Source organism: Papaver somniferum, chromosome 3 (assembly GCF_003573695.1).
Source record: "Papaver somniferum cultivar HN1 chromosome 3, ASM357369v1, whole genome shotgun sequence".
NCBI classification, from domain to species: domain Eukaryota; kingdom Viridiplantae; phylum Streptophyta; class Magnoliopsida; order Ranunculales; family Papaveraceae; genus Papaver; species Papaver somniferum.
This window is the reverse complement of record NC_039360.1, coordinates 222,092,020-222,118,126: the sequence shown is the minus strand read 5'-3', so window position 1 is coordinate 222,118,126 and position 26,107 is coordinate 222,092,020. Positions and strand designations below refer to the sequence as shown.

Here is a 26,107-nt window from a genome sequence, read left to right as displayed (position 1 = left end):
AAAATTGATGGGATTTCGGAAAACCCTATATGTAAATAAACCGCAATCTCACGGTGCCTAACTAGTAGACAGATGCAAGTAAGGGTCGAACCCACAGGGAGCGGTGGAAACCGATAACTAATATCTCTAATCGACAACAATACTTTTGGGATTTTTAGGATTAAGAATGAAATAATAAAATTAAACTACACTAATAGAGTAAATCCAAATGAAAAGTCGGTAACCAGGGTTTCACAGTATCCACTACTATCTCTATTTAATTACTGAAATGAAACATGATTGAAAATATATATTTATTGTTCGTTCTATCGACTCCACCTATTATATGTATTAAAATCGCAAATATCACTGGGACATCCTAAGCATGGCACATAAAATACTAAACCCAAGCAAGCACCATCAAATTGTGTTAGCGAGAAAATTATACGAAACTAAATTATTGATTCACAAATTGTATCTGTCTCTTCTAAGTATGACCCATCAAAGGATTCAACCCAAGCATGAACTATCAAGTAACGACACCATAACTATTTGTAAAATTATCCAATTACGCACAAAGGTTATTACTAAACCGGTGGAGCAACAACTCATTTTTCAATAAATCAATAAACAATACTCGAAAATCAATCTATTCAAATCATAATGGTCTTTGCTCAATTATTCAAATCAAATATCCTAATACCCCAAGTAGTTTCCATCATAAACCCTAGTTACATAAAATTCTAGCAAGACATGGTTAAGGGTTTCTTAAACCCATGAAATGATAACAAAAGAAATAAACGATCAAACCCAAGTTGTCTTCGTCGTCTCTTGTTTTTATGCTTGCCTCAGCGGCCGCCAATCTTCTCTCCGTCTCTGTCACTAACAGAAAACCCTACAGCTCTTCCGTCCGCCGGCCTCCCTAAACTCAACACCCCAGGCCTACGGAAAATGAATTTCTCCCACTACCCAAAATAACAGCGAGATCCTCCTCTGTCACCAATTATGTCTTCCCCAATAAAAATACACCATGTGTCATGAAACTACAAAGCCACCAATGATAGTCTGCCGTGTGGACTTCCATACTAAAAGAGATATATATTTATTTTCATTAGAAACATGGGATCTACTGCATGTGCTCAGTCCCACCGATTTACGAATTCTAGCTGTATATGTAACAAATGACGTCTGTTGGCCACCACTCAGTTGACCTAACAACACCACGTCCATCAAACCTTGTTATACCATTAACATATTGTCCATAGTAGAATTGACGTGCTAGCTTGAAGTAATATTGACGTGCTTGAACAAGACAAAGATCATTTGTCCATCCCTGGTCGTGAGTGGATAAAGTAGTGCTAACGCAAATTGTTAAGTAGTGCTCTGAACGGCCTTTTTGGTAGATTTAGTCGCAAATGCTCTTTTAGATCTTTATCTTGGGATGATCCAATTCACCTGTACTTTCTACAAAAGCACTAAAATAGTGTTGTTAGCCAAAATATCAAGTCCTAACAAATATAAATATGGGTATAAAATGTAGCACCAACGTGCTTATCACCCTCAATCTCAATTCCTGCCCACGACACAGCTTCACAATTATATCCTTAAAAACAAATTAAGACTCCTAAATTACAAACACAGATAAACCAGATTAATCAGTACAAAATGAAGACCCTAGAAAAACAATGTAACAATTTGACCTGCATATACTCATGCATCTAACAATTGACCTGCATAACTCAAACTCAACTAAATCAAATGGACTACGAACCAACAAAGTAATATTATCTTACCGAACTAAGATGTAAAAATGTAAACTTGGATTACGTACAGGTGCACCAATATGTACACTTGCACTGCGTACAGGTGCACCAATATGTACACTTGCATTGCGTATAGGTGCACCAATATGTACACCACTGCTGGGACAGATCATAGTTGGTGCATCTTTGTCGACCATTTTCCTTACCGAATCACATAATGGTCCAGCAGCATTAACTACCACTTTTGCGTATGTAACAAAATCTTCACCTGATGCAGTTTGACGGACAGCTAGGATATATTGAAATATTTTAGTTACATAGGCTACCTAAACGTCACATACCTATAAATCTTTTAATAGAATCAAAATCAAGCTAAGAAATTGAGAAACAAAAGATGACACAGGGCGTGTCCACTCCTCAACACCCAAGGACATCTAGAACAGCTAACCAATTAGATAATAGCAGACATATTCTATTATTCATTAGTTGGTGCATCTTTGTCGACCATTTTCCTTACCGAATCAAATAATGGTCCAGCAGCATTAACTACCACTTTTGCTTCTGTAACGACCTCTTCACCTGATGCATTTCGACTAACTACTGACTATCCCTATTTGTCCCAGATTTTTTTTTTACTATATATATATATGCTCATGACCGGTAAGTGCAAATACTTCACCATTGAAAAAAATTACTTGGAAATGAACCTAATATATAGCCCCTGACAGTATGTGTCTAATTTCTCCAATTAGTTTTGGATCCAAAATTATGCACACAATAACCATGATAGAGGTCCCAAGACTATATACATTATCCAGTAATTAAAATGAGTTGATTTTCTAGGATGGGAAATAGCGCAAACGTCAGCTCTTTACTGGTTCATTACCAAAGTTCAATAAGTAAAAGAAAAGAAAATTTCAGCTAGATGATTTTCTAAGAAATTGAATAATTCATATATGTAAGACAACATGACTTACCTCATTAAGCATTCAACCAAACAACTTTGATACAAGACATGCACTCCTGCTATAAGGCAACGTAGAACTATCGATCACTAGTATTATTTATACTAAATCAAAGGCAAATACTCAAAACTTCCTAGCTAAAGTAAGCAGTAGAGCATTTTGTTAAAAGATCCCAAATCCTGAAAAGAAGATTTTGAAACACCATTGCAGTTTCAGGAATACATAATTAGGTTCTAAAGGCATGACATTACTTGTTTATGGGAGTGCCAGCAAACTCATGGATGAACTAATTCCCCTCGCCCATTATCTGGATGGAGGGTGACCATTTCCCATGTTATTCGTGGCTTATGTTTTTCATTAGTGCCGTCCTTAATCTCCCATACAAAAACCCTTCCGTCTATGCTTGCACTGCAAAATAAATTAACATACCAAAAGATATCAAGGACCATATAAGCAATCAAACCTATATTAAGTAACAACATTAAAAAAATGAGATATTACCTTGCCAAAAGATGCACATCTTCCGCAAAGGATGCCATGTCGGTCACCCTCTGACAGGAAAACATTATTTAAGATGATTAGTAAAGCTTGTGACAAACCTTTATACGCAGCATTTCTAATAGTACATATTCTATTAAACCAGAAAGGGGAGAGACTGGAGAAATGAAAGGTTACACAAATTACAAATTGATGGTGCTCAGTGTTTCGAGTTCCCTCCTTAATGCCTAAATAGGAATCATGAACTATGGGCCAGCAAATGTATTATGAGTTCTTCTCTGATCAATATATCATCTCAGAATTCGTTAAGCACAATGTAACACAATGATCCTATTCAATAATGACGAAAATTCACTAAGCAGTTTAATGCATTTTGAGTTATGTTCTAATCAACGGATTATCTCAGAAATCATTAAGCATTTCAATATATTCACATTGAACCGTTTCAACAATAAACCAAAATAAAAATAACATGTAAAACATTTTCAGTAATTCAATGAGCTCTACAGTGATCACACTGACATATAACTCTCTTTCTATCTTTGAATTCTCCAATAAAGGAGCGATGGTTTTTGAGGATGGTGAACAGAAGAAAATTTACTAATAAAATCTGATTAAAAAAAAACAAACATAAGCAACATTTTCCCAAACAACGATATGTATCTAAACTCATAGATTGAATGAGAAACTAGAATTGAATTCAAATCGTAATTTTTTTTCTGAAATCGATTCTGAATCGATAATTTAACAGCTGCGATCAAATTCAAATGATAAGAATAGATTACACTTACGTTTCCAGTCGCTTTCAAGGATGAGCTCTTCAATAATTTAATTTGAATCTCATCTAGTTTTCCCCTGGATTGATTAATCGTCAACGAAGGTACTGATGAAAACGATTTAGGTTTTCAAGTTGAATCAAATTGAACCGATTGTTTGTTTGATTCTCAGATTTATGTTTGGGATTCAAATTTCATTGAGAAAGATTATCTCAGAAATCATTAAGCATTTCAATATATTCACATTGAACCGTTTCAACAATAAATCAAAATAAAAATTGGACGGTCCAGATCACCTTTGTTGTAGGATGCGAGCCCAGGGCCTCTGCTATTTGTCATACTTTATTTATTTACCGAACCCGAATCCAACTCAAGTATAGAATCCCGATCGGAAAAAGAAATCCAGCAAATAGAAGTAGATACCGGTATAAATACAGACCTTTAGGTCTTCTTCTGCAATTCACCACCAATTCCCCATTCATCGAGAAGGTACGAGTTACAAACAAATTTCCGATCATCACCATGTCGGCGAAGACGATTACTTTGAAGAGTTGTGACGAACAGATGTTTGTTATCGAGGAGGCCACTGCTTTGCAATCTAAAACCCTTGAGCACATGATCGCTGATAACCCAAGTGATGAGAATATCCCTGTGACGACTACCATCACCGCCAATGTCTTGGCAAAGGTAATCGAATACCTCAACAAACACGCTGAGGTTGAGACTAGCGATGAAGATAAAAAGATTTGGGATGCACAGTTTGTGAATCTTGATAACGCAAACCAAAATATATTGCCCCCTATATTGTTTGACATGATCCAGGCTGCCAAAGTTCTCGAAATAAAGGGCTTGTCGTACTTGACAGTACAGAAAGTGGCGGACTGGATTAAAGGTAAGACACCAGATGAGATCATCGAGATGTTCCCTGTTAAAAACCAATTGACCCCTGATGAAGAAGAATGGATTCGTAGGGAAAATCAATGGGCTTTTCAAGATTAACTATTTCAGCTTAAGTTAAATTTGCAGCTGCAGAGATCAGGAGTAAATCATAGCTGGTGCATAGATTTCTTTCTTTCCATGGTACTCGTGTCTAGTGATTTTTCTAATTGTATCCATCAAAAGCTTGCGGTAGATAAATGTGATATGAGGAAAGTATCCTCTTGGAGATTTATTTTTTTAATATAATGTCTTATTCACCCAAAAAAAAAAAAGAAAAAAAAAAGGGGAGATTTTGAGTTTTCTCCTCAAAATAAATAACTAATTTGCATTCTCCTTTATAAATTGATAATTGATAAAACCCCCTTTCTGTTAACTCTGATGTTACTGCCCAGTTAAATAACCACGTGCAGTTCACGTGTGTCTCATATAAAATATTATATCTTAAATAGTAGATCTGTATCCTAATCTAATAATCCAACAGTCTACACAAAAAAGAAACTAGATGAACCCTAAAACACCATCATCATCTTCTTCATTGCCTGCACCACAACCAAGTTCACCATCCCACATTCTCCACTGCCTCCAACTGAACTAACATCACTTCTCCAAAATACTCTACGAAATTAATGGTTCTGTGGTTTTTCTTGGCTGGCTATCGGAAAGTAACAAAGGAAATTGGGATGTTGAGAACCATCAGAAGAAAGTCATGGTGAGTTCCTGAATAATCCAAAAATGAAATTCTTAATTAGCTTTATGGCCTTGTTAAGCTAAATAATACTTCTGACATCCATAGACCAAGCTTAGAAAATCCAATTAGTAAATTATACATCAAAAGTAGTTAAATCTCTTGGCTTATTTAATCCAATTGAATGAGTCCATGTTGGGTTCCAACTTGGAAAATATTGTTGACTGTGGTTGCTGTCTTGCCTACAACATTACAACTCTAACACATAAAGTTCTACATGGTTGTCCTATTCCAACTAAAACCAAAGATCACGAGTTACGACCAATTTTTATCACACCCAAGCCAACAGTGATTCCTTTGATATTTTGATAACTCCTTCCTGTATTCTAATGGAATTTACTGTAGTAACTCGTAAATGGAATTAAGTGTAACATGTACAGTGCAGCTGATAAGTTTTTGTCGAACATACGCTAGCTTCTTTTTAATGTTCCACATCCTAAAACCCCTGAGCCTGAATTTTTGCATCTGAAATCTGGTACTGTTAGGATTTTATTGTGTCGTTTAGGGCTCTCTTTGTTGGATGTCGTAATTGAATCTAGAGATTAATCTTTAATTACTGTATATCTTTTGATTTAATGGTTATTATGTTCGATTCCGGTACAAGATTAAGCTACTTTTTTTTTGGCATATAACTTTTCTTGGTTGCTAAATAGTAGGAGTATGTGATTTCTGAAAATTTCATATGGCTATATTTTGTAAGAACATAACTCTTAGGATTGAGTTTCTTAGTAATGCTTGTTTGTCACATTTTTACTTACTATGTACATTCCATAATTAAAGAAATGCAGACTGCACCTGCAAGTGGAAGTTAGATAAACCATTGACATCAAAAGGGACTTTTCATGGGTTCAATGGGAAGTTGGGATGGGTTTAATTTTCATGGGCTGGATAGCGAATCAGACACTTTTTTTTGTTGTTGACATGCTGCTTCAAGCATCTTAGAATATTGTTTTTGTCATGTCTTTTATCTGAGATGTACACATCACAAGGCTTGGTTCGCCTTAAAGCTTAGTCAATGTAATCGTCACTGCACATCATCCGTATATGACATGTCTTTTATGTGGATTTTTTCCGGAGATTATTGTATCTGCAGGGGGTATGTCTATGTCGCAGATTCTTTCAACGCTGGAGACCCAGTCAATTTCAGACGGAAGTAGACCTGGCAGGAATCAGATACATTGTGTATTAATTACATTATTTTCTTCTTGTTACACTGAATTACAAACAAGCTTTAGGTTTCACTGTAGGATCAATAGGACGAACTGTCAAAAACATGCCACGTTGCAACCAAGAAGTAAAGAGAGCAAGTGGTGTTTTTCCTAATTCAGCTGTTTTTCCTAATTCAGCTAAAATTTACTCAGAAAGTAGTTTTGAAGGAATAAATATAGAATGTCTTTACCTGTAAACTTAGTAGTAGTAGTGGTGGTAGGTGCTCCTAGCATATATATAGACATAAATTGTGGTGCATTATTGTTGCAAAAAAATGCAAAATTTTGACCTGAGAGCTTCACAACTTGTTCTGTAGTGGTGGAGGAGCTTAACTACAGATTTGGAACTCAACTTTAAGGTTCTTGAGAAGAAGACTAGGTAGTCACTCACTGCTCTTTCTATCTACCACAATCAGGAACGCATCGCTAATTAATTAGCACTCGCCAGTGCAAGTTAGATAACATCAGTGGAGTTGTTTGGAGATCCTGAGTTCTTGAATGCACAAAATAGTATCAAAGAATTAGTGAGAGCTAGATCTATCAAAGATGCGTCTAAAATCATGGTGAAAGCATCTCCATCAAAATTCTTCTTGATGTTCTTAATTTTCATTCTCCCTCTCTCATTGTTCCAACTCTTGTATGAAGCTAATACTCGATTCGTACTTTCTCTCTTTACTTGGGATCTGTATTACAAATCATCACCTGAATACTTACTTTCTGATCAGAAGCTTGTTCATCAGAAACTCGTTAGCCACTCTATCCATGGCTGCTTCTACCTTATTCTCTTCTCCACCTTCTATCTTTTGTCAACCTCCGCTATGACCTTCGCCATAACATGTATTCACGCATCCAAACCCTTGTCTGACATTTCTATTCTCTCTGTTATTCCTCGTGTCCTAAAACGTCTAGCAATCACCCTTTTACATGCCTTACCCCAGATATTTCTGATCTACACATCTTACTTGGCTGTTTTTTGTCTGATTTGTACACTTGTTATTACTATGATTCCTATGGTACCAAAAACTAATTGTGTCGTAGTACCCCTCCTCCTCATAGCTATCGTCTTTCTTTCCATCGGTTAAGCTTTCGTCTTGGATGCTCGTGCGCGTACTACAGCATTGTTGAATTCTGCCTGTTAAGCCAACTCCTGAAGACTCTGCTAGAAAGACTGCACACTAAGTCTCTTGACCTAGTTTTGTGTCAGATTCTAAAGCCTACATTTTTGGCATACTCAGTCTTTGATTCTTTTACCAAATCTGTAACAGATTATTTGAAAGTGTTTAATATAAATTGAACCACTCTTTGCACATAGTTTGTGTGGAAGTATTCACCAAAAACTCTTTTCTAACTTGGTATCAGCCTGATCCAAGCCATCTTCCGCTCAAAACACCAAAAAAATTCATGGCAGAAACAACAAATACCCTAAGACATGTGCAGATTCATCACCTTGTCACATTAAAACACACAGAAACAAATCATATCCTCTGGAAGGCACAGTTCAAACCAATCTTAAAAGGCTATGATCTCAGTGGATTTGTAGATGGAACAAAACAAGTTCCTGGAAAGACGTTACCTGGAAGTGAAGATATAAATCCTGCGTATACAGCTTATGAGCATCAGGATTCTCTCATAGTTGGATGGCTCAATTCAACTCTGACACCTGAAGTTTTAAGTAATGTAGCTCACCTAACAACTACTAAGGATGTCTGGGATAAACTAGAATCCGAATATGCCCCAAAAACTTTTCATCATCAGATGAATCTGAAAAAGCAGCTGCACAGCATGTCAAAAGGTAACAAAACTTTCAAAACCTATTTGAATGATGCTAAATCTTTGTTTGCTCAATTGGCAGAATCTGGTTGTGTTGTAACAACAAATGAAAAGAAACAAGCCATTAGTAATGGCCTTAACCAAAGCTATGATCCTATTGTCACTGCTTTAAGCACTATTGAGGATATGCCCATAGATACCTTTTACTCTCATCTGAACACCTATGACATGCGCCAAGAGTCTCAGTTGTCATCACTGCAGTCTCCAGTAGCAAATGTAGCTATCACAAACTTTCCCTCTACAAGCAGTGGTGATCAACGGAAGAATCAAGTCCAACAAAAATATCAATATTCCAACAATCATATGAATGCTCGTCAGCAGCATAATCAGAGACCTCCTCAGTTCGTTGACGAGTGCCAGATCTGTAAGAAGAAGGGCCATCTTGGTGACAGATGTTGGTTTCGCTACGACAAACCAACAACCGGCGTCCAGCGCAGGCCTATATTGCTTTACCTGGAGACCAGTTTGGGAATCAGTGGGTGACAGACTCTGGTGCAACTCACCATCTCACTTCTGATATGAGAAATCTGTCCATTCCTCATGAATACAATGGCACTGAGCAGGTTCATGTAGGCAATGGTAATGCACTGGAAATCTCCAATGTTGGTAATGCATATTTTACGCTTAATTCTCGAACTTTTGCATTGAATCATATTTATCATGTTCCTAAAATCAAGACAAACTTGTTGTCTGTCTCACAATTCTGTAGAGACAATAATGTTTATTTTGAGTTTCATGCTGGTTTCTTTGTTGTAAAGGACAAGCGCACGGGGATAATGCTGTTGAGAGGGTTTAACAAGAATGACCTTTATATGTTTGAAGGGGTAGATTTGATTCAGCACTCAATAAAACCTGAAGCTATGGTGACCTATACACTTCCTCTTTGGCACCAGCGACTAGGACATCCAATGCTTAGCACTGTGTCAAAATCTGTCGTCAATTTTCACTTCCAGTAACCAATAAAAACTTTGACTTCTGTCATTCTTGCCATGTGAGTAAAAGCAAGAAGTTATCTTTTTCTTTGAGTAAAACAGTTTATAATAAGCCGTTGAGCTTAATTGTTTCAGATATATGGGTCTCACCCTCCTTATCAAGAACTGGTTTTCGTTATTACATTTTGTTTATGGATGTCTATTCTCACTATACATGGATCTTTCCCCTAGTTCTAAGGTCTGATGCATTACAGACTTTTATTCTCTTTCGCAAACAAGTTGAGAATCTCACTGGTCATAAGATAAAAAAATTTCAATCTGATAATTCTCTTGAGTATCAAAAATTTACTTCCTATTTAAATGAGTCTGGCATTCAACATCGTTTTTCATGTCCTCACACGTCACCTCAGAATGGTTTGGCAGAACGAAGAATCATACATGTGACAGAGTCTGGTTTGGCCTTACTGTTTCATGCTCATATGCCTAGGTCTTTTTGGGCAGATGCTTTTGTTACTGCATGTTGTCTTATAAACCGGCTACCAAATTCAGTGTCAATCTCGAAAACACCATTAGAACTGTTGTTCAACAAACTACCAGACTATTCCTTCTTGAAAGTTTTTGGATGTCTTGCATATCCTTACTTAAGGCAATATAATAAAGATAAACTAGAACCTAGGTCAATTCAATGTGTTTTTATAGGCTACAGCAATGCACATAAGGGGTACATGTGTTTAGACAGAGAAACAAACAGAATTTATATCTCTAGACATGTGCGCTTTGAGGAATCCACATTCTCATTCTTGCCTCTCAAGCATCAATCCCCAGTGCCAAATCCAGGTATTGTACAATCCAGCACAAGTATTTTCTCTAAGAATCCATTTGGAATAGGAAATACTACTGTAATTCAGGGTAATGCTTCACAGCCTAATGCCGCACATACATCAGACAACCTGCATCTTTCAGCATCGGCCTCAGAAAGTTTGGTTTACTCTGATGCAACCATCTCCTCTGCCAACGTCGTTTCTGTTCTTGAACCAAGTACATACGGTTCAGCAGCCATAAGGAAGAGTAAACTACTCTTACAGGATAATAAAATTATTATGAATATTCTTGCGCTGCATCACTTGGCTAATGACTTATTTGTTTGTATTGCATATTTGGTTATGCTCTATGATATGAGCATATAGTTAGGGTTTCGATCATTTCGTTATGTGTCATCGCAGTGGCAGCTGGAAATTTTTTGGGGCTGACTGCTCAAAATCTCAAGTATTATGCGTGCACAAGTTATGAGGTGACTGGCAAAGGAGTTTCTGATGATATTGAAATGCAAAATGGTAATCAAGTAATGATTGGTAAAGATAATCGTGTGGAAGGCGATAAGTTGGAGGTTTAAGCAATCTGTTTGGAATGTTATTAACTACTAAGATTGTTGCTAGGCTATTTCAAGTTGCAAACACCATTTTCTTCTTGTTTTATGTTGTTGGTTCATATATATGCAGCCTACATTCTAGTGTGGAATTAATGTTTACTGTGTTGCGTCTTGATTATCCCCCACAAAATGTTTTTATTGGTGTTGAAATGCAAAATGGTGAGTCTATCTATATATGTAGTTGGCTGTTTTTATGTTACAAAATATTTTATGTTAATTACATCGAATTTGGTTAACCTTCTGTTTGTTCCATTTCTTTATCATTAATGTACTGTTGCATCATTAAGGACTTGTTCCTACTCGGAAAGGTTTATCCAGATTCTGACTTAAGTACAGTCTTTGTAATCGCTGTGATGAACTATGGACCTTGAATGCTTGTTGCTGGTTTCCGGTGTAATTGAGTGTAGCTTTAGGTTTTTCTTTCCTGTTTTAATTTATATTGCCATGGCATTTTGCGAGTTTGTCAGGCTTAGCTAGCTTGTATTAATGGTTCATAGTAGTGATCAAATTTCAACTTGCATTTCATGTAATTTTATTGATTTTGTCTTACTAGCTTGTATTGTTTCACAAAAGAAATATATTGTTCGGAGTATTGGGTAGATATTTATTTAGCTGAAAAGTTAGGAAGTCGTTTACTATTGCATTAATTTCTTTAAACTTTTTCAACTCTTTGATTTTTGTTTGGACCTGTAAAAAGATCGGTTCTGATGGATATTGAGTCAGACCAGACTCCCCGACTGTCTTGGAAAAATTGATAGGGGCATTCCGAGAATGGAACCTAGGAACTCTGGTCCAAAATATATGATTATAAACGTTAAAAAAACTCATAAATCCGTGCCACAACTCATTATTTATTTTTCGAGGATATTTAGAGCATCTCTAAGAGAAGGTGGAAGATTTATTTTTTAGTGACACATAGGATTTTAGACTTTCATTTTAACTAAATGCATCTCCAACAGCAGGTCCTATGAAACAGGAGGGATGAAATACTAATTTTCAAGGTTTTGAAGAAAGTCTTATCTTGACCTCCGGAATGACTTTCATGTCATATTTTTTATTTTTAATAATTAATTAAAAAATAATTAAACGGTTAAGATTTTATCACACAAGGTTTTCTAAGGTTCAAACCTCTATACTGCTGGAGATGGTTTACTAGTCATGGGGTCCTATATTTACTACATGTACAAATTCTTTTAAATAAGGGTCTCAAAAAAAAATTCATGTAGAATTTTTAACACCCACTGCTGGAGATACTCTTAAAGGATCTTTATAAATTACTCATGGTTTTGGAAGTAAATTAAATGTAAACGGTAAAATAATTGTTTGCTCCTTTATTAGGTGGTCTCAAGATTTCTTCAAAAAAAAAAAAAGGTGGTCCCTAGATTGTTTGGTCTTTTGGGAAAATGCGATTTGTGTTTGGTTCATAAATTTTTGAAAATATAAAACGGATAAAAACACCCTTTCGTGCATAAAAATGAATGTTAAGCTTTTAACTTCAAATCGGCTAGTTTCGGCTAACCATGTTGAACATATTCTTTATACACGGTTCAGTTCCTAACCACAGTGTATATGTAACACCCCGAGTTCCGGACCAGGGTCAAACCCATATAGAGATCCGAACTCGAAGTGTTATGGGTCGGAAAGAGACTTATGCATACATATTTTTGCTAATCTACTTTTCAATAAAATATAGTTGAAACTTTATATAACATAAACTAATACATATAAATACGCTTATTATCTTAACAACGATTTCAACAAACATATTATTTCAAATAACATTTCAAGCAATATAATTAAACAATGAAATCACTAAGCTACTCATTCCTAGCTTTCGCTGCGGCACTCTGATAAATCTGCAAGGATGTCAATTGGGGTGAGATGACAGCTCAATAGAATGCATTCCCAATTCTCCAAAGACGCGCAAACATAATCATTTTATCAAGCAAAAACATATACCAAGAAATGCATCACGACTTCAGCGAATCAATGTTATATTCGACAATCACATTACCAATAATGTTTCTAATAAATTATCTTATTTAGATTCCAATCATGAATTCACAACGTCAATAATATTTCAAACAAATAATCCAATTTACGATTTATTACATCATTGATAATAACACAATTCGTCCATTTGAATTTTACACATCAATTCAAAATTCATCCATTTAAGTTTCAACGCATGAGTTCATAGCACTAATAATATTCATATTATCATAACAAACCATGAGTTTACAACACCAAGATAATTTTCAACAGGTCATTCATCAATGATTCAACACATATATTAACGCATTAATATAGTCACAGAGAAACCATGAGTTCACTAATCATCCATTTGGGATTTAACACATCAATTCACAATTCATCCATTTAAGTTTCAACTCATGAGTTCATAAAACCAATTATGTTTCTAATAAATCATTTAATCTATATTTCAACACATCCCACCAACAAATCTTGAGTTCACGGTACGAAAACCTTGGTTCGTACACCCACCTATCGTTTATCAGTACGGACAGTCTCCATCGATGGTCAGGAATGAAAGTTCCTATGGGGATCATACCCATATGCTCTCGGGGATCATTACCCGTTTCATTCACAGTACGAAAACCTTGGTTCGTACACCACCTATCGTTTATCGGCACGGACAGCCGCCATCGATGGTCGGGAAACACAAGTTCCCGTGGGGATCATTACCCATTAACTCTCGGGGTTCATTACCCGTCGTTAGCATGAAACTATAGTTCATCTAACGGAAAAACATGAACTCATTTCCTTTTTAAAATCTTTTTTACTAACAATACAAGCAACCATGTCTTAACAACATAAATTTCTTTCAAGCATTTAATCGTACAAACTAACTGCAGACATATTAAATTATATATTTCATGCTGATAAATTTATATGATCATCTTCAAATTTTACAGGAGCATGCTTGACATACTCATATATAACATATCCAAAATTCACGCCGAGCCAACGGTTAAAACAAAAGATAATAATTTTATATTATTAATTTAAAATCTGGGCAGAATACATGTTATTAGAAAACAATTCATGGTAAATTCATAATAATCTTAAATTAACCCAATCCAAAACACACTGATAAATAAGTCACAAATTTTGTTAAGGACTCAAATCATTTTAACATCATTAAGACTTCCTAAGAATGTCAAAAACACAGCAAATTGTAACTGTACAAAAATTCATAATTTATTATCCAAATTACAAGAAACATTCAACGGTGAATTTGTAAAATTCTCAAATTTTAACTAGTGATACTCACTTATGTTCTCCACCAATAATCAAAGGCTGATCATCAATAAAATGCATCTAATTATACTGATAAATTTCATAACCCTAACGATATAAGATTAAACAAAATTGAAATCAAAGTATAACAAAGAAACACAAAGAGAAAAGGGATTAAAGATTCTACATCTCAGTTGCTACAAAGTCCTCTTGATTTTCTTAATCCTTCTTTTTTACAAAATCTCTAGCTCCATCACTTTCTTTTTCTTCCTAGCCTTTAATTTTTTAAAACTTGTAAAATCCATTTTCTAAACTATTTTATTTATCTTTTTACTTTCCCTTAATTTTATTTATTATTAAGTATTAAGTATTCTATTTCCACCCTATTTTATAGCCTTTCTAGTTCAATCAACCCACCTAGGCTAAGGCCAAGGAACAACAACCTAAGACACAAGGTCAACAAATTTCGGAATAACCCGACCCAAAACCGTAACTGAAAATACAGGGTATTACAGTATATCTTGTATATGTGAATAAGATTCAAAGCTTTCATCTAACGGTGACTGTTGATTATTTGGTTCCAAAGCTATCTTAGCTTAAACCTAAAAACCACCTAGGCTTTGAAGTCTATATAAGGGGAACTCTTGGCAACTGGGATCTTTGAATCCTGACCCTATTCTTTGGTGTGTCCTAGTTGTATCTAGTGTCGTCCTATCCAGAAACCGTTTTAGGGTTTAGCGACTACAATGACTTCATTGGGATTCGTGAAGCCAGGTCCAGTTTTCTTTTATCTTGATAACTTGAGTTTCCTGATCTTGATTGTTTGTAGAGCCTCCATCAATCAAGATAGATAGTAATCAACAAAGTCTCTTTGTCTCATACTTTGTTAATTCCGCAAGTTTTATACTTGTGAGGTGAATAATAATCTAGGTTGCACTTCGGATTGCATAAGTCCAGATTTTAAGGATAGCCAGACTTTTGTCTAAGTTGATATCGATTTCCATCACCTGGATCTATCGTTTGATCTGATCATCCTTTTAGATCGTAAATCAGAAAATCAATAATAGGTTTAATCTGTGGGAAGCAGATTTGGTTTTAAGTCTTCAATTGAGTTGAAGAAACTCTTAGTCGGTGTGAAACCGTCTAAGAGAATCAATTGCGCGGAGTCCTGTTGGGATTCAAGAGGTGTAAGGATCGCGACTGTACCTGAATCAGTGGGACACTGAGTTCGTGCTCAACTACATTCCAGACCGAAGTTAATTAGTCGTAGGCTAGTGTCTGTAGCGTCTTAATACAGTTTGGTGTTCAATCTGGACTAGGTCCCTGGGTTTTTCTGCATTTGTGATTTCCTCGTTAACAAAATTTATGGTGTATGTATTATTTCTTTTTACGCATTGTATTATTTATCTTTATAAATGAAATATCACAGGTTGTGCGTTGATCAATCGTAGTATCTAGGTCCAACCTTGTTAGTTGAATAATACTTGATTGATCCTTGGACATTGGTCATTGTTACCGTCCAAGAACTATCTTTGTGGTTAGGTTCACTGATTCAATTCTGTAATGTTCTAACAACAAGAGAGAGAGAGAGATAACTCTAGGCACTTTCCTTAATTGGGTTTTTACTCTCGGAGTTGTGTTGAGTTTGTCCATACATATTTCCAAAGAAAAAGTTGGTGGCGTATTTGTGTACCCCCGGCGTTTTCAACATGGAAGTTATCTTCTTTGATAGTTATGAAACCTGTTTCTAGGTGTTTTTCATAAACCTTAGATTTGATAGATCAAGATATATCTAGACTATTTACAAGTGATCTTGTGAGGAACGAATCAATTAGGTCACGGAATGGTAAACCCTAATTGTTGAGGAGCATCATCTAAAGAGAACTAATGTTCTGCTAGAAAGTTTTTCAAGAGTATCTTATAAAGAGAATTGGTAATTGGTGTGATGATAAAGATGCACACAATACACTTGCAAGTATACAAGGTCAATATTTGTAATAAAAGGGTGAGTAAGGGTTTGTCCACAGGGAGAGGAGCATATGAGAAGTTTTCCTAGGCTAACAAGAGTGGCAATGCACTATGGCAGTGAGCTAAAGGCAAACAAGGTTTCAGGCATACAAACAAGAACACAAGGTAAAGCAATAGAGAAACAGGCTAAGAACCACAGCAGGGAAAGATAAGCAAAGAACCAAAAGTGCAGGGTAAAGCAATAAAGAAGCAGTTAAGAAAAGCAACAAACAACCAAGGCTTGGCAGCCAAGGGAAAGAGGCAGGATTGTGCACTGACTTCAGTGCACAGTAGCTACAAGATGCAGGAACATAAAAAGCAAGAAAATATAGCTGAAATGCAAACACACAGGACTTGAAAAAGTGACTGAAATTAAGATTGACTGAAAGAGAAGTGGTGGGTAAGCCAAGGCTTATGATCCACCTTGTATCCTAATCAAGTGACATGGTCTAGGTTAAGTTCAATCCTAAGCATACAACTAGAAATGGAAGAACACCAACTTGCTCACTAGTCCACCCCTAGCATTGGCTGTCTTTTGACAGTACAGCCAATCACAGGCTCTATGAGCATTGGCCTCTCTCAAATACACATTCACAACACAGCAACAGGAAGTAACCAACTAGCTCATTCACACTTGACAGTGCACAAGGCTTCACTGAGCCTTGGCCTGAAGATGATTAGCTCATGCTAACCATGAAGTGACAACATGCATACACTAAATGAGATAATTCATACATAACTAGCAACATATCAGATAACTCAACACATAAGCAACTTGCAACTGTTAACTGAGAAAAACACTGAAATTTGAAGTTCATAAAATTTTAGCAAATTCTCTACTGGCTAGTCCAGAGAGGTCAATAGTCTCCTCTACACACTTCATATGACATCAATTTATACCCATTACACATATTGGGTTTTCCCCCAATTTTCCCCCAAAATCAGTAGAACTAGGGTTTGGTGAAATTGATTTACCTACTGTTGATGAGATACTCGCTCCATCTCGTCGACCCAATCTTCTCCTGCTTCTTCTCGTTCCTCTCGATCCAATTGATGCTTTAATCATCATTATATCCCAATTTCTCACCTAGGGTTTCAGGCAGAGAGATGAGAAATTGAGGTTGTAAATGATGATTAAAGAGATGGTACGTGATGGGTTTAGGTAGAATAGAGTTGGGGAGAAATTAGTGGAGTGATTTGGGGGTCAGGGGGGTGGTGATGATGGTGGTGGCGGCAGGTGAAGAAGGTGGTTCTGCAGAGGGGGTTGATGGAGGAGATGGTTCGATGGGAAGGGTGCGTTTGTTTGGGTGTAGGTGCCGGTCGCTAGGGTGTGAGGCGAGTGTATCGAGTTTGATGATCTGCGACGCTGAGCCGTGGGATAGGGAGATGAAAGATCAATCGGACGGTGAGATGAAGTGAAGCTTGTAGCGACCGCTGGATTTTTTACAACGAAGTTAACGGCTCTAGATGGGGTTAGGTGTTGTAGTGTAAGGCGGAGATATCAAACGTTGATGAACAGCAAGGGAGCGACCGTTGGATTCAACTACCATCTAATCTGAAGGCTTGGAATTTCAGCGCTGTGGTGCTTGGCAGAGACTTCAGATTTTGATGCTCTATGAAGGAGCGACCATCGGATGCTTCTGAGAACTGATCTGATGGCTGAGAACGGAGGCGCTTTTGTGTGTAGAAAATGAGGTTGTGCGCACCATTCTTCGCGGCTTCCTTGCGTAATTTCTCCCGGCTTTTCACTACTTTTCTGCTCTTTTCGCTCCGCGACTCATCCGAACTTTATTTATTACCTAAAAATGCAAAATTAATTAATAAAAATATTTATTCTTGAAAACAATGAAAATACAGAATATGGGATAAAATGTAGAATTAATGCACAAAAGATGAGTTAAATGCCAACAAAAAGGGATAAATATATACAATATTTGGCACTCATCAAATACCCCCAAACCTGAATTTTACTTGTCCTCAAGTAAAACAAAACTAAGGAAATCCTAACTATACCACTGTCGCTGGTCTCTCGAATGCATTTAGCGTATGCACTAAGCCTTTTAAACCACTAAGTGTCCCTAGTGGACGAGTTGAAGTCTCGTGAAGGTTTGCTTAGAACGTACCTACAAAGTTCTAGGTCAAAATATAAGCTCAGATTCCATCAAACGTGACATGTGCAAAACAGTTTAAGCTCACAGCAAAATGGAGATGTCAATCTAGCTATCGAAGGCACAATCCTAGCACTGATAACAAATAAGACATGTGATAAGAGTGTAAAGTGTATCTACACATGTGTAAAGAAAGATCTGAAGTCATGACTACTAATCACCAAGAGATAGTTTCTCAGGCTAAGAACTGAGGTCGAAATCTAGCTAGCTGTCCGGACTTTACGAGAATTGTGAATGAGTTGGAGGTATTTCACAATTCTCGCGTTGTACATCAATGGCATACACCCTCCTTGCTTATTACAACAAACACAAAAGATGACTATTTACATGACTCTTATTTACATTGACAATTCTCTTTTTTTTTGGAACAAGAGATGATGGAATTGATAAATACTTGATTTTTTTTTTTTTTTTTTTTTTTTTTTTTTTTTTTTTTTTTGAAAGGAAACACTTTTGATACATATACAAAAGGAAACAAAAGATTACATGACACTTTGCAAGAGGTAGCCCTTTTTGATGCACCCAGTTAAATTCGATGGTTGTCTTTCTTAATGTAACCTCCACCTTCTATCCCAACCAACCAAAGAACAAGCTAGTCAGTTTCGTTCAGTATTCTAAAGTGATTGGCAATCGTAACTTCCTATCCAACACCTTGAAGATCGAGGCCATACATGTATTGGTAGATCGTGCGCGTGCAAATTTCTTATCACTATGTGAATTGTGCTAGAATCAGGGTGCCTAAATATCTAGACTAAGACTCCTAATAAAAATACATATTTGCACAAGAGTCAACATTTCAAGGTAAATGAGCTCCATTTTTATGATTTTTTTTTTTTTTTTTTTTTTTTTTTTAATTTTTTTTGGAATTTTTCAATTTTTTCAAAAAAGAGAAGGAGTTCGTTTTCAATTATGGCAAATTATCATGGTATCTACTCTATACCCCCAACCAAACTAAACTAAACATTGTCCTCAATGTTTCAAAATATGGAAAGAATTATAAAACAATATATGAAGAGGAACATGCTGAGTAGAGTAAAAGGAGAGAGAATACCCGATTGTACGGCGAGCTCGATTAAAACTCCGTTATTTCAAGGCAAAAATCCATCATATTAGCAGTCACAATGGATGAGCACAAAATATATACAAAAGGAAATTTACTAACACATTATCTACAAGAAAATTTGGTTTTTAATGGGATTGGACTTTTTGGAAAATTTTGGTTTTGTGGGAAAAAGAAAATTTTGGTTTTTAGGGAAACATTTGGAAAACTGTTTGGTTATTTAGGGAAAGAGTGGACCAGTTTAGTCCACATAGACTGGGTCCTCCAGGTCGGTTGTTTCAATGTCGGGTGGAAATGGCTCAAGGAATGGCTTTAATCTCTGCCCGTTGACTTTGAAAACGTTCTTGTTGGAGACATCCTCCAGCTCTACAGCTCCATGAGGAAAAACTGTGCGTACTAGGTACGGACCCTTCCATCTGGAACGCAGTTTTCCTGGAAAAAGATATAATCGGGAGTCATACAGCAAGACTTTCTGACCAGGAGTGAAGGATTTGCGCAGAATACGCTTGTCATGAAACATCTTCATCTTCTGCTTGTACAGCTTGGCACTGTCATAAGCCTCATTTCTCAATCTTCCAACTCGTTGAGTTGAAGTTTCCTTTGAATTCCAGCTTCGTCCAGAGAAAAGTTCAGCTCTTTGATTGCCCAGTAGGCACGATGTTCTAATTCCACAGGTAGATGGCACGGCTTTCCATACACTAGACGATAGGGGGACATGCCAATTGGTGTCTTATAAGCTGTTCTATAGGCCCACAAAGCATCATTCAATCTCAATGACCAATCTTTCCTGGACGGGTTGACCGTCTTCTCCAGAATGTGCTTAATTTCCCTATTAGACACTTCCACTTGTCCACTAGTCTGAGGGTGGTACGGAGTAGCAACCTTGTGAGTTATGCCATACTTGCGTACTAAAGACTCAAAGTACTTGTTACGAAAATGTGAACCGCCGTCACTGATGATAGCTCTAGGGGTACCAAAACGTGAAAATATGTTCTCCTTTAGAAATGAAAGTACCACCTTGTGGTCATTTGTTCTGGTTGCTATGGCTTCTACCCACTTAGAAACGTAATCAACTGCGACTAGGATGTACAACTTGCTGTCAGACATGGGAAATGGACCCATGAAGTCTATCCCCCAAACATCAAAAATCTCCACAATCAAAATGGGGTTATAACCGGAAAAGCCATCTAGAAAACAGTAGTGACTGTGTCCAGACACACGTTCTAGCATTTGGTCAATGAAAGGGAGCGGGAAGTGATCCTTCCTTGTTACTGTGTTCAACTTCCTGTAGTCGATGCATACTCGCCATCCTGTGTTGTACGAGTAGGGACTAATTCATTCTTGTCGTTCTGAACAACAGTAATGCCTGACTTCTTAGGCACAACTTGAATGGGACTAACCCATTTGCTATCGGGAATTGGGTATATGATACCCGCATCAAGTAGTTTCAGGATCTCTCCTTTGACTACATCTCTCATGTTAGGATTAAGTCTCCTTTGCATTTCCCTCGATGGTTTGGCATTCTCTTCAAGGTTAATGTGGTGCATGCAAATGGTGGGACTAATTCCTTTGAGATCTGAGATGGTCCATCCTAAGGCCTCTTTGTGTTCCTTAAGTACTTCTAAAAGCTTACTTTCCTGTTCCGTGTCTAAACATGATGAAATAATGACAGGTAAAGTATCAGAAGAACCTAGGAATGCGTACTTCAACGTACTAGGCAATGGTTTCAATTCAAGCTTGGGTGGCTCAACAATGGATGGAATAAGCTTGGAATCAGAGAATAGGGGTTGTTCCACTTCATATTTCCTTTCAGTGACGTCCATTTGAGGTACAGATTCGAGCAGAGATAGGACGTCACTACAGTATGCATCATCATAGAAATCAGGGTTAAAGTTCTCCATACATGCTTGAAAGGGGTCAACGGATAGAATGTTAGTCAACGAATCTTGCATTAATCCTTCAATCATATTAACTTCATGCACATCATCATCATCAAGATTCACAGGTTGTTGACTAATATCGAACACATTCAATTCTACCGTCATGTTACCAAAAGACAGTTTTAACACTCCATTCCGACAGTTGATGATCGCGTTGGACGTAGCCAAGAAAGGACGTCCTAAGATGACAGGAATGTGACAGTCTGGGTTTTGTACAGGTTGAGTGTCTAAGACAATGAAGTCTACGGGAAAATAGAATTTGTCAACCTTGATCAAAACAATCTTCCCCACTCCACGAGGAATCTTGACAGATCGGTCTGCCAGTTGTAGAGTGATAGATGTTGGTTTCAACTCCCCAAGACCTAACTGCTCATAAACAGAATATGGCAGTAGGTTAACACTTGCACCTAGGTCTAATAACGCTTTATTGACCGTGTGTTCTCCTATAGTGCAAGAAATTGTTGGACATCCTGGATCCCTAAACTTGGGTGGAGTTTGTTCAGAATGATGGAACTCACCTGCTCAGCTAAGAAAGCACGTTTTTGCACATTGAGCTTGCGCTTTTGAGTGCACAAGTCTTTGAGGAATTTGGCATAAGCAGGGATTTGCTTGATTGCTTCAAGAAAAGGAATGTTGATGTTGACTCTCTTGAACAGATCTAACATCTCATTGTAATGGGTACTTTTCTGTTGATAGATCAATCTTTGAGGAAATGGAGCAACAGGAAGATGAGTTGGCAAAGGGACATTCACAGCAGTAGAATTGTCAGATTTTCCAACTTGCTCAGATTCTTTGGTTTTCTGGGGTTGTGGAGACAACGTGGAATTTGTATCAGATTATAGGTTCGCCTACGTTGTTCTCGATGACTTTACCACTTCGGAGGGTGGTAATGGCATGGATTTGATCAGGTGAGGTTTCAGTGCAGGATGTTGTGCCTGTTTGAAATATCCTCTTTGGATTTTGTTGGGGTTGGCTCGGAAGTTTACCCTTTTCTCTCTCACATATTTGATCCATCTTTTGATCTAGATTTTTCTGACTTTGCATCAAACTCTGGAACATTCCTCTAAGGTGGACAATCTCTTGTCGGTATTGTGTTGAGGATATGATTGTTGTTGAGAGTTTGATTGTTGTTGAGGGTTTCTCGGGTGTTGATAACCTTGATTGTTCTGATATCCCTGATTGTTTTGATAGCTCTGATTGGGTTGAGATGGTCCTCCTTGAGTGGGTCCTTTTGACCATGAAAAGTTAGGGTGGTTTCTCCATCCTGGATTGTAGGTCTGTGAATAAGGGTTATGCTCTGGTTTTGAAACATGGCATGTGCCTGTTCAAGCCTAGACTCCTGGACTGCAAGCAAATCTGGACAATTTTGGAATTGATGGTTGGGGTCGTTACAAGCAGCACAAACAGATGAAGCGACATGTTCTCGGAGAGTAGTGGTGGAAGGTTTTGAATTTTTATGTAGTTCTAACTCTTCTAATCTCCTAACTATTGATGCCATGTTTGCTCTACCCTCAAAATCCGCTTCAATCCTAAAAGCCTTTGCTTCGGATGTAGTCTTTCTGGTTTCACGGATGGATTCCCACTGTTGCGTCTTTTCAGCTACTTCAATCAAGAAGTCCCAAGACGCGTCAGCAGTTTTATCTACGAATAGACCATTACACATCGACTCAACCGTTGTTCGGGTGGACACATCTAGACCTTCATACAAAATTTGCACAAGTCTCCATTTTTCAAAACCATGATGGGGACATTGGAGCAATAATTCATTGAATCTCTCCAGGTATCTAGCTAAGGTCTCACCTTCTAATTGCACAAAGCTATTCAGACTTTGACGAATTGTCGCAGTCTTGTGGTTCGGGAAAAACTTTTTGAAAAACTCCTTTGTGAGGTCATCCCATGTCATGATGGATTGAGGCTGTAAAGCATAGAGCCAGGCCTTTGCCTTATCTTTCAGGGAAAAGGAAAAAGCCTTAACTTCAGGGTTTCGTCGGTCATTTGAGTGAAACGCAGAGTTCCACAAATTTCCTCAATTCTCTCAATTCTCTCACGTGGTGGTAAGGGTTTTTTCTCAACACCTCTAAAAATAGGAAGCATCTGTATTGTGCTAGATTTCAGCTCATAATGGCCATTAGCCTCGGGCAGCAAAATACAAGAAGGTTGACTGGCTCTAGTTGGGTACATATAATCCTTGAGGGTACGTGGTTCTCCCATTGTTTCTGGTTGATCTGGACTGTCTCCCTCAGAACTTAGAATTTCGATAGGTTCGTCTGGGTTAATTCTAACAAGTCTGTTTGTCTGGTCTCTGTAGGTCACAATCATGTCCTAGTAGGTACCTTAACTAACATGTTGGTCAGACAGAGCAATCGGAAACAATTTGGCCCAAGGGTTATGAAGATTTGGTTTTTGAATGGGTTTTGGTTTAAAGAAGGGATTTTGTTTTTGGTTTAAAAATTTTGGGCTTTGGAAAATTTTTGAACTAAACCTAGCATAAATTATCACAACTCATAAAAGAAAATAAAAACAATAATAATAATTTAAACAAACCCATAAAAGAAAAAAGAAAAATAAAGAAAAACAAAAAAAAATTATTACAATCCCAAATATAAAAAAAAAAGAAAAAGAAAATAAAAATTATTACAATCCCAAAATAAATAATTAAATAAATTATTACAAGCCCAAATTTGAATTTAAATGAGGCCCAAGTGGGTTAACTCATGGGTTAGGCTTACTTGTTTTTTGGAGGGAAGCCCAAAAATAGGCTTTTGGTCCCCTTTTAGTTGCAAGGCCCAGTTGGGCTTTAGGATCGTCCTAAGCAGCTCACGTCCAAGCCCAGCAGCAACAGGTGGAGCAGAGCCCAGCAGAATCTGCAGCGAAGCCCAAGAGCAGAAGTTGCAAGCCCAGCAGAAGTTGAGGTTACACAAGCCCAGCAGCAACAGAAATAGGCAGCCCAGTTGACAGCTTCAGTTGGCAGCCCAGTTGGCTTGGCAGCAGCAGCTTGGCAGCAGCAACAGCAGCAGCAGCAGCTTGGCAGCAGCAACAGCAGCAGCAGCAGCTTGGCAGCACCAGCAGCAACAGCAACAGCTCAGCAGAGAAGGCAACAGCAACAAATAATGCACAGCTCCAGCAGCAGTTAGCAAGTGAACAAGATAGCAATGAACACACACAACTAGGCAAGCACAACAAGGCCACAACAGCTATGAAAACTTCAAAAATATGGCAGCCAGCTCCCCGGCAGCGGCGCCAAAAACTTGGTGTGATGATAAAGATGCACACAATACACTTGCAAGTATACAAGGTCAATATTTGTAATAAAAGGGTGAGTAAGGGTTTGTCCACAGGGAGAGGAGCATATGAGAAGTTTTCCTAGGCTAACAAGAGTGGCAATGCACTATGGCAGTGAGCTAAAGGCAAACAAGGTTTCAGGCATACAAACAAGAACACAAGGTAAAGCAATAGAGAAACAGGCTAAGAACCACATCAGGGAAAGATAAGCAAAGAACCAAAAGTGCAGGGTAAAGCAATAAAGAAGCAGTTAAGAAAAGCAACAAACAACCAAGGCTTGGCAGCCAAGGGCAAGAGGCAGGATTGTGCACTGACTTCAGTGCACAGTAGCTACAAGATGCAGGAACATAAAAAGCAAGAAAACATAGCTGAAATGCAAACACACAGGACTTGAAAAAGTGACTGAAATTAAGATTGACTGAAAGAGAAGTGGTGGGTAAGCCAAGGCTTATGATCCACCTTGTATCCTAATCAAGTGACATGGTCTAGGTTAAGTTCAATCCTAAGCATACAACTAGAAATGGAAGAACACCAACTTGCTCACTAGTCCACCCCTAGCATTGGCTGTCTTTTGACAGTACAGTCAATCACAGGCTCTATGAGCATTGGCCTCTCTCAAATACACATTCACAACACAGCAACAGGAAGTAACCAACTAGCTCATTCACACTTGACAGTGCACAAGGCTTCACTGAGCCTTGGCCTGAAGATGATTAGCTCATGCTAACCATGAAGTGACAACATGCATACACTAACATAGATAATTCATACATAACTAGCACATATCAGATAATTCAACACATAAGCAACTTGCACTGTTAACTGAGAAGAACACTGAAAAATAAAATTTGAGCCAATTCTCTACTGGCTAGTCCAGAGAGGTCAATAGTGTCTTTCTAATGCTTCCCCCAACACCAATTTATACCCATTACACAAAATTAGGTTTTCCCCCAATTTTCCCCAAAGTCAGTAAAATTAGGTTTTGCCAATTACCTACTGTTGATGAAATTCTCGCTCCATCTCGTCGACCCATCCTTCTATTTCTCTTCCTGAGTCATCTCCCGCTCCAATTGCTGCTCTAACATCAACTTATATCTTCAATTTCTCACCTAGGGTTTCAGTCGGCAGAGATGAGAAATTGAGGAGATTAGTTGATGTAAAACGTGATAGTGATGATGGGTATAGGTAGAGTGATTTGGGGAGAAAATAGTGGAGTGATTTGGGGTGAGGTGGTGGTGATGGAGACGGACATGGTGGTGGTACAGAGTATGGTGGTTCTGCAGAGGGGGTTGATGGAGGAGATGGTTCGATGGAGAAAGGGAAGG

General features: G+C 37.6%; 2 long non-coding RNA genes across 7 annotated transcripts; one reads left to right on the top strand and one right to left on the bottom strand.

Moving 5' to 3' along the window:
* Window positions 1–602: 602 nt before the first annotated feature.
* Window positions 603–5,165, bottom strand: LOC113358752. Of its 5 annotated transcripts, none has more exons than XR_003364722.1 (3): window positions 3,209–5,165; window positions 1,773–3,115; window positions 603–1,552 (listed from the first exon to the last, which is right to left on the bottom strand). It is a non-coding gene; the product is annotated as an uncharacterized LOC113358752 (long non-coding RNA). The 5 variants fall into 5 exon arrangements; XR_003364720.1 differs by having other exon boundaries at window positions 603–3,115; window positions 3,209–4,060; window positions 4,278–5,165; XR_003364721.1 differs by having other exon boundaries at window positions 603–2,765; window positions 2,959–3,115; window positions 3,209–5,164.
* Window positions 5,166–5,414: 249 nt separating this feature from the next.
* Window positions 5,415–11,163, top strand: LOC113362149. Of its 2 annotated transcripts, none has more exons than XR_003365571.1 (2): window positions 5,415–5,629; window positions 10,859–11,163. It is a non-coding gene; the product is annotated as an uncharacterized LOC113362149 (long non-coding RNA). The 2 variants fall into 2 exon arrangements; XR_003365570.1 differs by lacking the exon at window positions 10,859–11,163 and adding an exon at window positions 6,446–6,732.
* The last annotated feature ends 14,944 nt before the right edge of the window (window positions 11,164–26,107 follow it).